Below are 10,786 nucleotides of genomic sequence, written 5' to 3'. Positions count from 1 at the left end.
CGAGCTATGTTACATCCAGAATAAATGCATAAAATAAAGCAAAGCCTGCTGACATATTTATTTTCAGGATAGTTCTGTCACATGAACTTTATAATCATATTTGAAAATCCAGCTGTGGAAAGGTATGCATACTAGATAAATGACTATTGGTCATTCGCCAGACCACAAAATTGAATTGTATATAGTAAAGAAAAATTCTAAACCAATGTTAGAGCAATTCATCTTTTTAAGTTAAAATAATCAATTAAGCACCTAGTTTCTGTCAATATCAATATAAAAATCCTGTTTATGCCTATTAAAAGTAAAAAAGATTACAACATTTTTCTGAAATTGCCTTAAAATGATTTTTTTCTGGCTTTTAAAAGTCTTATCTAAAGTGTTTCTATAAATATAAATGTCTTCTGTGCCCAATGTAATCAATTTTCCACTTTCAGTAAATTCCAAAGAACTCTGCCTTCCACAAGAAGATGTGGATTGTTTCTATTAGCAAGTGCATTTTGTAGAGAGGAATGTCTCCATGTGTTCTAGACTTCAATTTCAGGAAGGCAACAGGTTCAATTCTAAGCATCATTTCCCTCCAATTAGGAACAAAATTGTGTTTATTACTCCAAAAAATACATTACTTGAGCCACAATGTATGGACATACTCAACTCAAATTATTTTCTATTTGGGGTAAGGCTCCATATACTGAGAAAACATCTGAATCAGAACAGTAAGTGGTCATGATTAGTGCATACGTTGCTTGAGTTCTTTGGCAGTTCACATATGAAGTACATAAAATTTCTGCCACTTGGAGACCCAGACCATTTGGGGAGATATTTTCCGTTTTAAATAAGTCATAAAAATTAAAGTGAATTTTATTTGATGAAAATGATGTGAAAAAATTATGTTAGCAATTTGAGGAGTCAATAAATGCAGTGAGTGGAGCCAAGGCCTGTTACATATGGCCCATGGAAATGTGCTTATAAGATGTGGCTGATGCAATTAATAGAACAAATCTAGCCTGTTGCCAATGTCGCATGTTCAAAGACTAAGAAAATACTATTTCATTATTTTCCTTTTTTCTATTGCCATTGCTTTGTCCTACTCCACTGAAATGAATGACAGGGTTCGGCTGAGAATGTATAATCAACATAGGAGTTGGGATCTTAGATACAAGGGACTTTATTTTCTCCTTATTTACCCAGCTTTAATGGAACACTGAGCCTTTAGCCTACCAACCCTATAAACAACTATCTTCTTTGCCCTGCCCACTCTTTCCCTGATGCTTTCACTGTTGAGCTATGTCTTAGTTCCTACCTCTCTCTGCCAGTGTTTGACCCTTTCACTATGCTGGATATGTAACGCTTTCCCTATGTGGGACGACGAAGCAAGGATGGGCGATTTTGGTATTTCTGTAACATTTGGATTTTTCTCTCTATATTTTTTTCTAAAGTCAATAAATAGCTTTTCCACTTGCTCTCACTCCACTCCCCCTCCCCTCCGCCCCCATCCCTGCTCTGACTGGAGCAAGCTCTGCCTGGAGCTCCCTCCCAGCTTCTGCTAAGCCATCGCGGGGTGGGGCTTTCCTTCCAGCCGGCTTCATGATCATCTACCGAGACTTCATCAGTCATAATGAGATATTCTCTGATATCTACAAGATCCAGAAGATCACAGACAGGTTGCCTCCGAAAGCAGAGGGGAAGATGGCCACAGGACAGAGGTATCATTGATGACTCGCTTATTGGTGGAAATGCCTCCGCTGAAGGCCGAGAGGGTGAAGGTACTGAACGCACAGTAATCACAGCTGTAGATATTGTCAGGAACTCTCACTTGCAGGAAACCAGCTTCACAAAAGAAGCTTAAAAGAAATACATCGAAGATGATAGAAAATCAATCAAAGAGGGACTTGTAGAACTCAGACCAGAAGGAGTTAAACCTTTTATGACAGGGGCTGCAGAACAAATCAAGTACATCTTTCCTAATTTCAAAACTACCAGTTCTCTATTGGTGAAAGCACGCATCCAGATGGCATGGTTGCTGTGCTGGGCTGGCGAGAGGATGGTGCGACCCCCCATATACGATTCTCTTTATGGATGGCTTAGAACTGGAAAAATGTTTACGAATTTTGCAACGGGCTGCTGCTTTTCAATCCATACACCAGGACTAGGACAAACGAGACTGATGGTACCTTGAACCTTTCATTTATTTTGACCTTGATTTACTTGAAGCAGAGGCATTGTTTTTAAGAAAAACACATTATGCAGGTTGTCTAAAAATAAAATGCACTTAAACTCATCTCCGAGAATGCCTCTTAGTTTAATATATATTTAAATTCACCCTGTATAGTGTTCCTGGAGAAGCTAGAGCCTGGTTGTAGACCACTATGATAAGGTATAAGACTGTTTTCACAAAACTTCTACAGTGAAAACTACTTCTGGGCTGGAATATAAAAAACAAGGATCAAAAGTTTTAATTCTGAGTTGAAATGAAGGGAAAGACCATGCTCGCAGCTTCTTGAAGTGGATTCCTTAGACATTTTGTCACCTACAAACAGAAGTCGTTAAATGGAAGAGGTTACCAAAAGAATAAAAAGACACTAATACAGGTAGGGAAAAAACGGTCAAGAAAATATTTAAGTTAATGAAGTGGGCTTTCTATTTCGAGAAAGCATGTGCTTTCCCACCTCCATAGCTCCCATTTATCATGACAATAAAGGAATATGAAAGCTATAAAACCCACATGAAGAGTATGGGCCAGTAAAACCTTTCAGCAGAGGTTTTAACTAATTTCTCAAATACAGAAATCAGATGGGCAAGTGCTGTCTATGCAGCAGGAAGGAAAAACCATAGGTCAGGATACATCCATTCAAAGAGCTGGAGCTGAGGAGAGAGCCAGCTTTCTAGGCAGAATGCTAGAAAGCCTCTGGACTAAATGAGTGAATGCTATGAAAATGTCAGAGTGCAGCAAGAAAAGGGAGATATGAGATCCAAGAAATAGAGTTAAACACAGGAGAGAGGCCAAGGAAAAGTCTGTGATGAATGGCATAGAGTAGGCCCAGAGAGCAGCCAGCCCAGGTTGGAACAAGAAGATGGAGTCCTCCATGTGGGGAAATTCTAGGGAAAAAAACACAAAATTATAGACCCAGATATTGTACAAATATATTGGTAAGATGGGTAGATAGGAATTAGCATACTACTTCTTCTTCTTCCATAATAGGTAGTCTAAAGAAAATGCCTAAAGTAGACAAAACAAACAAAAACTATAACCACAGTATTTAGAAATAGACACCAGAAGTAACGGATAAAATGGTCAGTTTTTTCCTCTCGGGGGTGACGCTCAGGTAAAGAGCTATGGGGATCAGAAACCTCTGTAATTGTCTTACTTTTTAAATTATTTTTTAATTTTTTGTTGTAATTTTTTCCCCCAATTACCGTTATACCCCTCTTCTGCCCACGATCACCACACTGTTGTCCACGTCCACGAGTCCTTTCTCCTTCTGGCTCAAGCCCTCCACCTTCTAACCCCCACTCCCTGCCTGAACTGTCATCTGCTCTCCATCTGTGGGTCTGTCTCTGTTTTCCTTGTTAGTTCAGTTTGTTCATTAGATTCCACATATGAGTGGAATCATATGGTGTTTGTCTTTCCCTGACTGGCTTGTTTCACTTAGCATAATGTTCTTCAGGTCCATCCATGCTGTTGCAAAGGGAAAAAGTTCTTTTTTATGGCCAAGTAGTACTACATTATGTAAACATCCCATAGTTGTTTTATCCTCTCATCGACTGATGGACATAATTGTCTTACTTTAATAAAAAATTTAGAAGTAAATATAATGATAAAATAATGTAATTATCAGGAAAGATTAGGAGAGATTTAAAAATATATATGCTCAATTGTGGTGAGTGTATATATAAACAAAAGCTCTTAAAGAAGAGTATAACATTTATGGACATAAAGTCATAAGTAGATATTAATTACCTTAATCACTGCATACCCTAAACACATATCCTAAGGCCATAATAACATTATCAAAGATTTACACAGAGAAACATTTATTGTGGCACTTTTTATATTTAGGAACTTTATAAACCAGCAAACTATACAAGAGAAAAATTATTTAAAAGATTATGGTGTTAATGACTGGCATACTGAAGAAGGTCAAAGTTTGTTGAACTTCTAGAAGAGGATATTTATAGCTATTGAAATCCAGAGTTTGAATTTAAAAGCACATTAATGACATGGGAAGTGCTCATGAGTACCATAAAAAATAAAAATTATAGCTAAAATAGAATCTCCATTTTTAAATAACCACACAATCAATATAAATATACACATAGAAAAAAGGAAAAATTTATATACACCAAAATATTAACAAAAGTTATTTCTGGGTGCAATTTGCTCCTTGTACTCTAAAAAATTTCAAAATGAAAATAAAATGAACATGTGTTACTTTACATATGTTTTAAAAAATGAATGTTATATATTCAGAATAAAAACATGATTGTATATACTTATTTTAACAGGAAGTATAAAAGCTGAAACTATAATACGTTTTCTTATCTAAAAAATTTGAGTTTACATATTCCTTTTGACCTAAGGGCAGAGGATGTTATTTGTAATTCATCTAAACTCATGTTTAAAAATTTAACAAGACAGTTCAGTAGTCTATTTTTACCATAAATCTATCTTGAGCAAGAATGCTGATAACCTGAGGTTAACTTATATTCATTAGCATTTTTCTTTACTAAATCAGAGAACAACATAATCCAAACAGTCTTATCTGTTTTCCAAACTCCACCCCCTACTTTCCCCCCCAAAAAGTCATGGACTACCTTTTGAACTTTTCCCCTTCAGTTTCTCATAGCATAAAGTTTTTGGTTCCCATGAGTAACGTACATTCTTAAAGCTATAAAGTGTGAGAACATTATCCTGGAAGCAAAATGTTATTGTTAAACTATCAAATATATTTTAACATTGACTACTTTATAACATTTATAACTTTGAAGGTATATCAAAACAATTTAAAAACACATGTCTCCTTTAACTTTAACTTTTACAACTTAAAATCAATTAAAATTGCACTAAAAGAGGGAAAGCTAACAACTTTTCAAAATTTCTTATGACTAACTCTTGTTAAAAATGTGTGTTTGTGTGTGTGTGTGTGTGTGTGTGTGTGTGTGTGACCAAAGTGCTCTTTCTGTACTTTCCTACTCATCCTGATTCACCTTTCCAATAAAATGGGAAAGCATAAGTGGCATTACTTTCTGTATCCTAATCCTAAATGCTAACTGTTTGTAGTACATTTGTCTATGTAACATTATGTAACAGATTTTAAAAGCCTTTTAAATTCATATTGTTAAATGATAGTTTGGACCTAGAAAGTTAAGAGCTATTGATACCTTCTTTTACATGTATCAAAGTATTATGGTTAAAAATTATATTAAATAATTCTTTGCCATGATAAAAGAATTGAAAAATTTTTTTCTTTAAAGTACAATTTCCTGTATACATCATTATATCCATAAGACCTCTACTAATAATAGCAGCATACTGACTCATGCAAATGAGAAGTCCATAGGTAATCCTGGCTTTGAAAAGAGCTCCCACTAGCATTTCACTGTCCTGCCTTTTGAGATACTGGCTTCTTCTTTGAGGTTCTTTGTGGCAGTTTTTCACTCAGAAACAGAAACTGTATCAATGCCAGCTCACATCCTCATACTACACTTACACTGTACAGAGTAAGAGAGAGTCTCTTCTGGTAAGCTACTGTGGAAAAAGAAAGAAGTTTCTCTTCCCCAGAAGACCAAGCTCCTAGCCTTCAGTTGCCTACTCATCTCTTAAACAGTGTCTGGGAATAAGTAGAATGACTGAGTCCACACCTGAATTCACTTCCATTTAAAACTACATAGCTCAGAATGCGAAGGCACTGTTGCCCATTAGGAAACTTGGGTAAATTTTATAAATGAAACGAAGTGCAAGGGTGGACAGCAAATAAGTGTCTACTATATCAATCACAATTTTACAGGCTATTCCATATTAATAATTATTATGTTTCCTCACTTTTCAGAGAAAATAGCCAAAACAAAAAACAATTCTGTAGTCTTTAATTCTATGTGCAAAATGAACAACATAATATGCTTTTGACTTGAATATAGCTCCCGGGTCCCAGGTTAATGAGTCCATACACCCTGCCTTTTAATGTCGTTGAAAGAAAAGAGAAGGCAGGGATGGTCTCATGACAAATCAATGATGATCATAGGTAGTATTAAGAATGAAGGTTGTGCTCACTTTCGCAGCACATATACTAAAAATCGGAATGATACAGAAAAGATTACCATGGCCCCTGCTCAAGGATGACACACAAATTCATGAAGCATTCCATAAAAAAAAAAAAAAAAATGAAGGTTGTATTTGAGCCCCTTAAAAGAACTTTGTGAAAATACTGCTAGAAAATTATCATTTAAACTATGCAGAAACTAAATCGTTGTTCGGGGTTGACATTGTACTAAAGTCATATAAATCACATATAAACAAATCAATATATTTATTTAATTATTTGGAATTCTAGGTTGGGGATTATTTATCCTGTTGGACCCACTGACTTTCCACAGAAACACTATTAATGTTCTTTGGTTACTATAACCCATTCAAGACAGAAAATATCCTTTCTTTTTCTTTCCTCGCCCAGTCAGTCAACAATTAATTCGGCATCTATAGTATTTCTCTTTTCTGTCTCCCCTTTATCTCCAATGCTATTTAAAAAAATTTATTGTTGTTCTATTACAGTTGTCCCATTCTCCCCCCATTGTTCTCCCCTGCACAGCCCACTTCCCCCCTCTCCCACAGTCAATCCCCACCCTGTTGTCCATCCATGGGTCATTTATACTAGTTCATTGATTAATCCCCCCTTGCTATTTCTTTACCTGAGCCCCATTTCTCTTCTGGACACTAATGGTTCCCTAATCAGTCCTCCTGCTTCTAGTTCTGTCCTCTTCTAATTAGCCTTCTAAAACACCATGAGTCATCTTTAGAAAATGAAATTCTTGTCCTCATGGCTTTCCATTGTTTTGCAAGGTTAAGCTATTTAGGATGATATACAAGATTCTATCTCTCCAGGCTCATTTCTCACCAATGGTCACTGCCAATCTTTTTGGCAATTTCATGCAATGTTACTATGAGTACTATAAATATTCTTATATTTTCTTTAACTAATCGTGAGAGAATTTATCTAAGACATATGCCATAGTGTATATTGCTAGTTCTTAGGATATGCACATCTTCACTTTTATAAGATTTTTCCAAATTATATGCAAAGTAGTTCTACTGACTGTACACCTGCCATTGGTATGTAAGACTTCGTTTACAACCTTTAAAAAAATTAACGTTTGACTTTTTAAATTTTATATATCTAGTGGGTATCTCATCAGTATATTTTCATATGTATATTTCTCCTTCAGGATTCCTTTTCTCAGGAATTCCTAATGTCTTTTGTACTTTGTTATATTGTATTATTCTTATTTATTTATAGATGTTCTTTGCATATTCCAAATACTAATTTGTTGTTTCTACTAAAAGCTTGATCTCTGCTCTATCTCACAGTTTCTTTTGATGGGAATATTTTTGAGCTATTCTCATTTTTATTTCAGTGATGAAATCACATGGGGAAAAAAATCACATGAAATTTTACAAATGGAGAATGAGTTGTCAGTGTGGAGTCACAGGGGATGAGTGTTCAGAGACCCTAAAGTTCCTTTTGAAACTTCCATGTTTTCTACCAAAGCCCTCTAGTAACTTCTGGAACCTCCAAAGGTTACATGGTGCCTAGTTTGAGAACTAGTGCCCTGGGCCAAACTTCTCTGTACGGGGAAAGAGACCAAGGCTCAGAGAAGTTGAGCTACTTGCCCCAGGAACCCTGGTAGTGGACCCCCAGCACTGCCTTCAGGGAGGAAAGGGTGGGAAAATATGGTGGGTGGTGTGGAACTCATATAGTGGCCTCAATCTTATTCTCCTGCAACAAGGCCACTCCAGTAGTTTAGCCCTGCAGATGTCCAAACTGAAGGCTTCATTCAGTATAATTTCATGTCTGACCTCATACCCTTGGCATCCAGACTTGCACTCACCTTCTCAATCTTGTGGGCTCCATTGGAGAAGGAATATGAGCACTGGAGCCATTTTCTTCATGTGCTCTATTGGGGAAAACCAAGCTGTCAGAGAAAGCAGTCTGGATAAGGACGGTGCAGATATCGTGTGGATGTGGAATGATGTGGCCATTTCATCTTTTGCCAGCTGAGGCACAAGAGGCTTTCCAGGTTGCAGGTGGAAAAGGAGATGATCTCCAGTTCACATACAACAACTGAACAGCTCTCTGGAACTGGAGGTCAGGCTTGACAGCCAAGCATTAACCACCAACACTAACTCATGTCTCCTGGTGATCCTGTGTCTTGTCCTTATGAACATCTAAATCATCTTTTGAGAGACACAAAAGGTGTTTGTTTTGGCGCTGTTAAAGCCCTCTCATATTGAGAGCATTTTCTCAGACAGACCCAGACAGTTGTCGCTCAGCATACACACCTGGACTTTGTGGGCATGGTGGGGGCGGGGCAGTCATGAGCCCTAGCTGCATATCCGTCACACATAACTGTGGCTGCCCACATTTGCCTTAGCTTCAGGGCCCAATTCCCACAGCCTTCAGGTTTGGAATTCCCACATGGCCACAACTTAGCTGTTTTCTCCTTCTCTTCCTCCTTTGTGAGATTTTTGGGGTCTGTATATCTATGGTTCACTTTACTCATCAATTTGATGAGCCAATAAATTCCCTTTCATGCTCAAGTCTATTTAAGTGATTTGTGCAATAGGTGCCAGATGCTGGGGATATCTCCAACCACCTTCTGGCATGACATTTGCAGAGCTACCTTCTGTGCGAACAACCAATCCTTCAGGAAGCCACCATCTTTCCAGCCAGTAATTGAACTATTAATTTTAATGTCAAATACATCTTTTTAAATTTTTCAATTACAGCTGACATTCAATATTAATTTTAGTTTCAGGTATTTTTTTTATGGTTTGTACATTTTGTGTTTTGAGAATTATCTAAAAAAATGATAGCCAGGTATTCTAAAACTAGTTACTGAATAATCCATTCTTTCCCCTCCAATCAGTAATGCAGTGTTTGTCTTACATCTTATTATATAGAGTCTGTTTGGGAGCGCTCTGCTGAAATAGACAATTTGTCTGCCTTACACTACAACAATTATTTAATAATTCTAATTACTTTTAGTTACTACAGTTTTATAATAATTTACATATCTTATAGGGTCAATCCCCACCTATTTCTCTTCGTCAAAATTGTCTCAGTTATCTTGGGGCCTATCTCTTTTTTAATCATATATAATAATATTAAACTGCAATTAATTATAATGAAATTATATAGTGGGTGAGAATGAACAAGCTTTATTCAGTTTTCCTAACGTGAAGATGGTATGTCTCTCCATTAATGTTTTAATGTTTTTACTTTGTATAATTTTTATAATTTTATACATGGGGTTTACATACAACTTAAAACAATTTTTTTATTGACTGATTTTAGAGAGAGAAGATGGGGAGTGGAGAATCATCAATTTGTTGTTCCATCTATCTATGATTCATTGGTTGTTTCTTGCATGTGCCCTGACTGGCAATCAAACCACAACCTTGCTCTATCAGGACAATGCTCTAACCAATTGAGCTACTCAGCCAGGGATACATACAACTTTTGTGACATTTGGTCCTGTGTACCATTTAATATCTGTTCCTTTTATATATACATATATTTTAAGTAAATTTCAATTCATGGCTCCTTTATAGAAATAGTTGATTTTTATATATTGATGTAATATCCCCAAATCCACCAAATTCTAAGTATTTGTTTTTTGTTTTTTTTTGGTTGTTCTACATAGCCCTTCTCATTGCTTCTATGAACATTAGAACGCAAGTCTTTTTTTTGAACACACATTTTCACTTCTCTTGGGTAAACCTAGGAGTGGGATGGCTAGATCACATGACAAAGTTATGTTTTACTTTATGAGAAACTGCTAAACTCATTGAATTGACTTAAGTTGGTGAAACTGTTATGTGAATTATTCCACAAAAAGGTTGATGAAAAATGTGAGGGAAAAAAACCCGTAAGGCTTTAGATTCTTACTCTTAGCAAACAACTTCAGGGAAGCTGCTCTTTCAAGCAAGCTTAATACTCTGAATTTCTACTTCCTCCCTTGTCTGTCAGGAACTTCCTTTAATTTCTTGTGGTTAATATTATAGTTTCTCTAGAATATTTGATTTGTTGCAGGATTTTTAAAAATATCTTGTTTGCCACATTGCTGTAAGCTGAAATCTTTTTTTTTTCTCAAACTTCACTGGCTTCTAGTGCTTTAAGTGAGACCTATGTACCTTTTTGTGTAAACTTAAAAATATGGTAGTTCATAAAATTTCTTCACCTATTTATTAGGAGAAACTCATTGTATTAAGGCTCAAAAGTATTCATGCTTACAGTATGGAGAACAATGTTAAAAATTACCAACTTGGAAATTAATGCTGTATATTATATTCCATTTAAATATGTTAACAGACTAGCAATTATCAGAATTTGAAAACAAAACAGATTCTAGACTGATACATTCAGGCTTAAACAGAAGATGAGGTTGAGGCATGCCTTTCTCTTTCACCCTCTTCAGACCCAGTCTGGCTACTGACAATGCTTCCTAAGTATATATTCAAACCTTAAAATGCATCCCCCACGCACTCATTTTTACACTTCACAAACTGGGTTGT

The 10,786-nt window shown here is 36.1% G+C and overlaps 1 non-coding gene and 1 pseudogene across 1 annotated transcript; both read left to right on the top strand.

Moving 5' to 3' along the window:
• The first annotated feature begins 1,584 nt into the window (after nucleotides 1-1,584).
• Nucleotides 1,585-2,150, top strand: LOC149999450 (translationally-controlled tumor protein-like; annotated as a pseudogene).
• Nucleotides 2,151-6,260: 4,110 nt separating this feature from the next.
• Nucleotides 6,261-6,368, top strand: LOC149999449 (U6 spliceosomal RNA). The gene has a single exon (XR_016513899.1). It is a non-coding gene; the product is annotated as a U6 spliceosomal RNA (small nuclear RNA).
• Nucleotides 6,369-10,786: the final 4,418 nt, after the last annotated feature.

This window comes from Furipterus horrens, unplaced genomic scaffold, assembly GCF_987537825.1.
Source record: "Furipterus horrens unplaced genomic scaffold, mFurHor1.1.pri manual_scaffold_10, whole genome shotgun sequence".
NCBI classification, from domain to species: Eukaryota; Metazoa; Chordata; class Mammalia; order Chiroptera; family Furipteridae; genus Furipterus; species Furipterus horrens.
The sequence above is the reverse complement of the archived record's forward strand: the minus strand, read 5'-3'. Positions and strand labels throughout refer to the sequence as shown.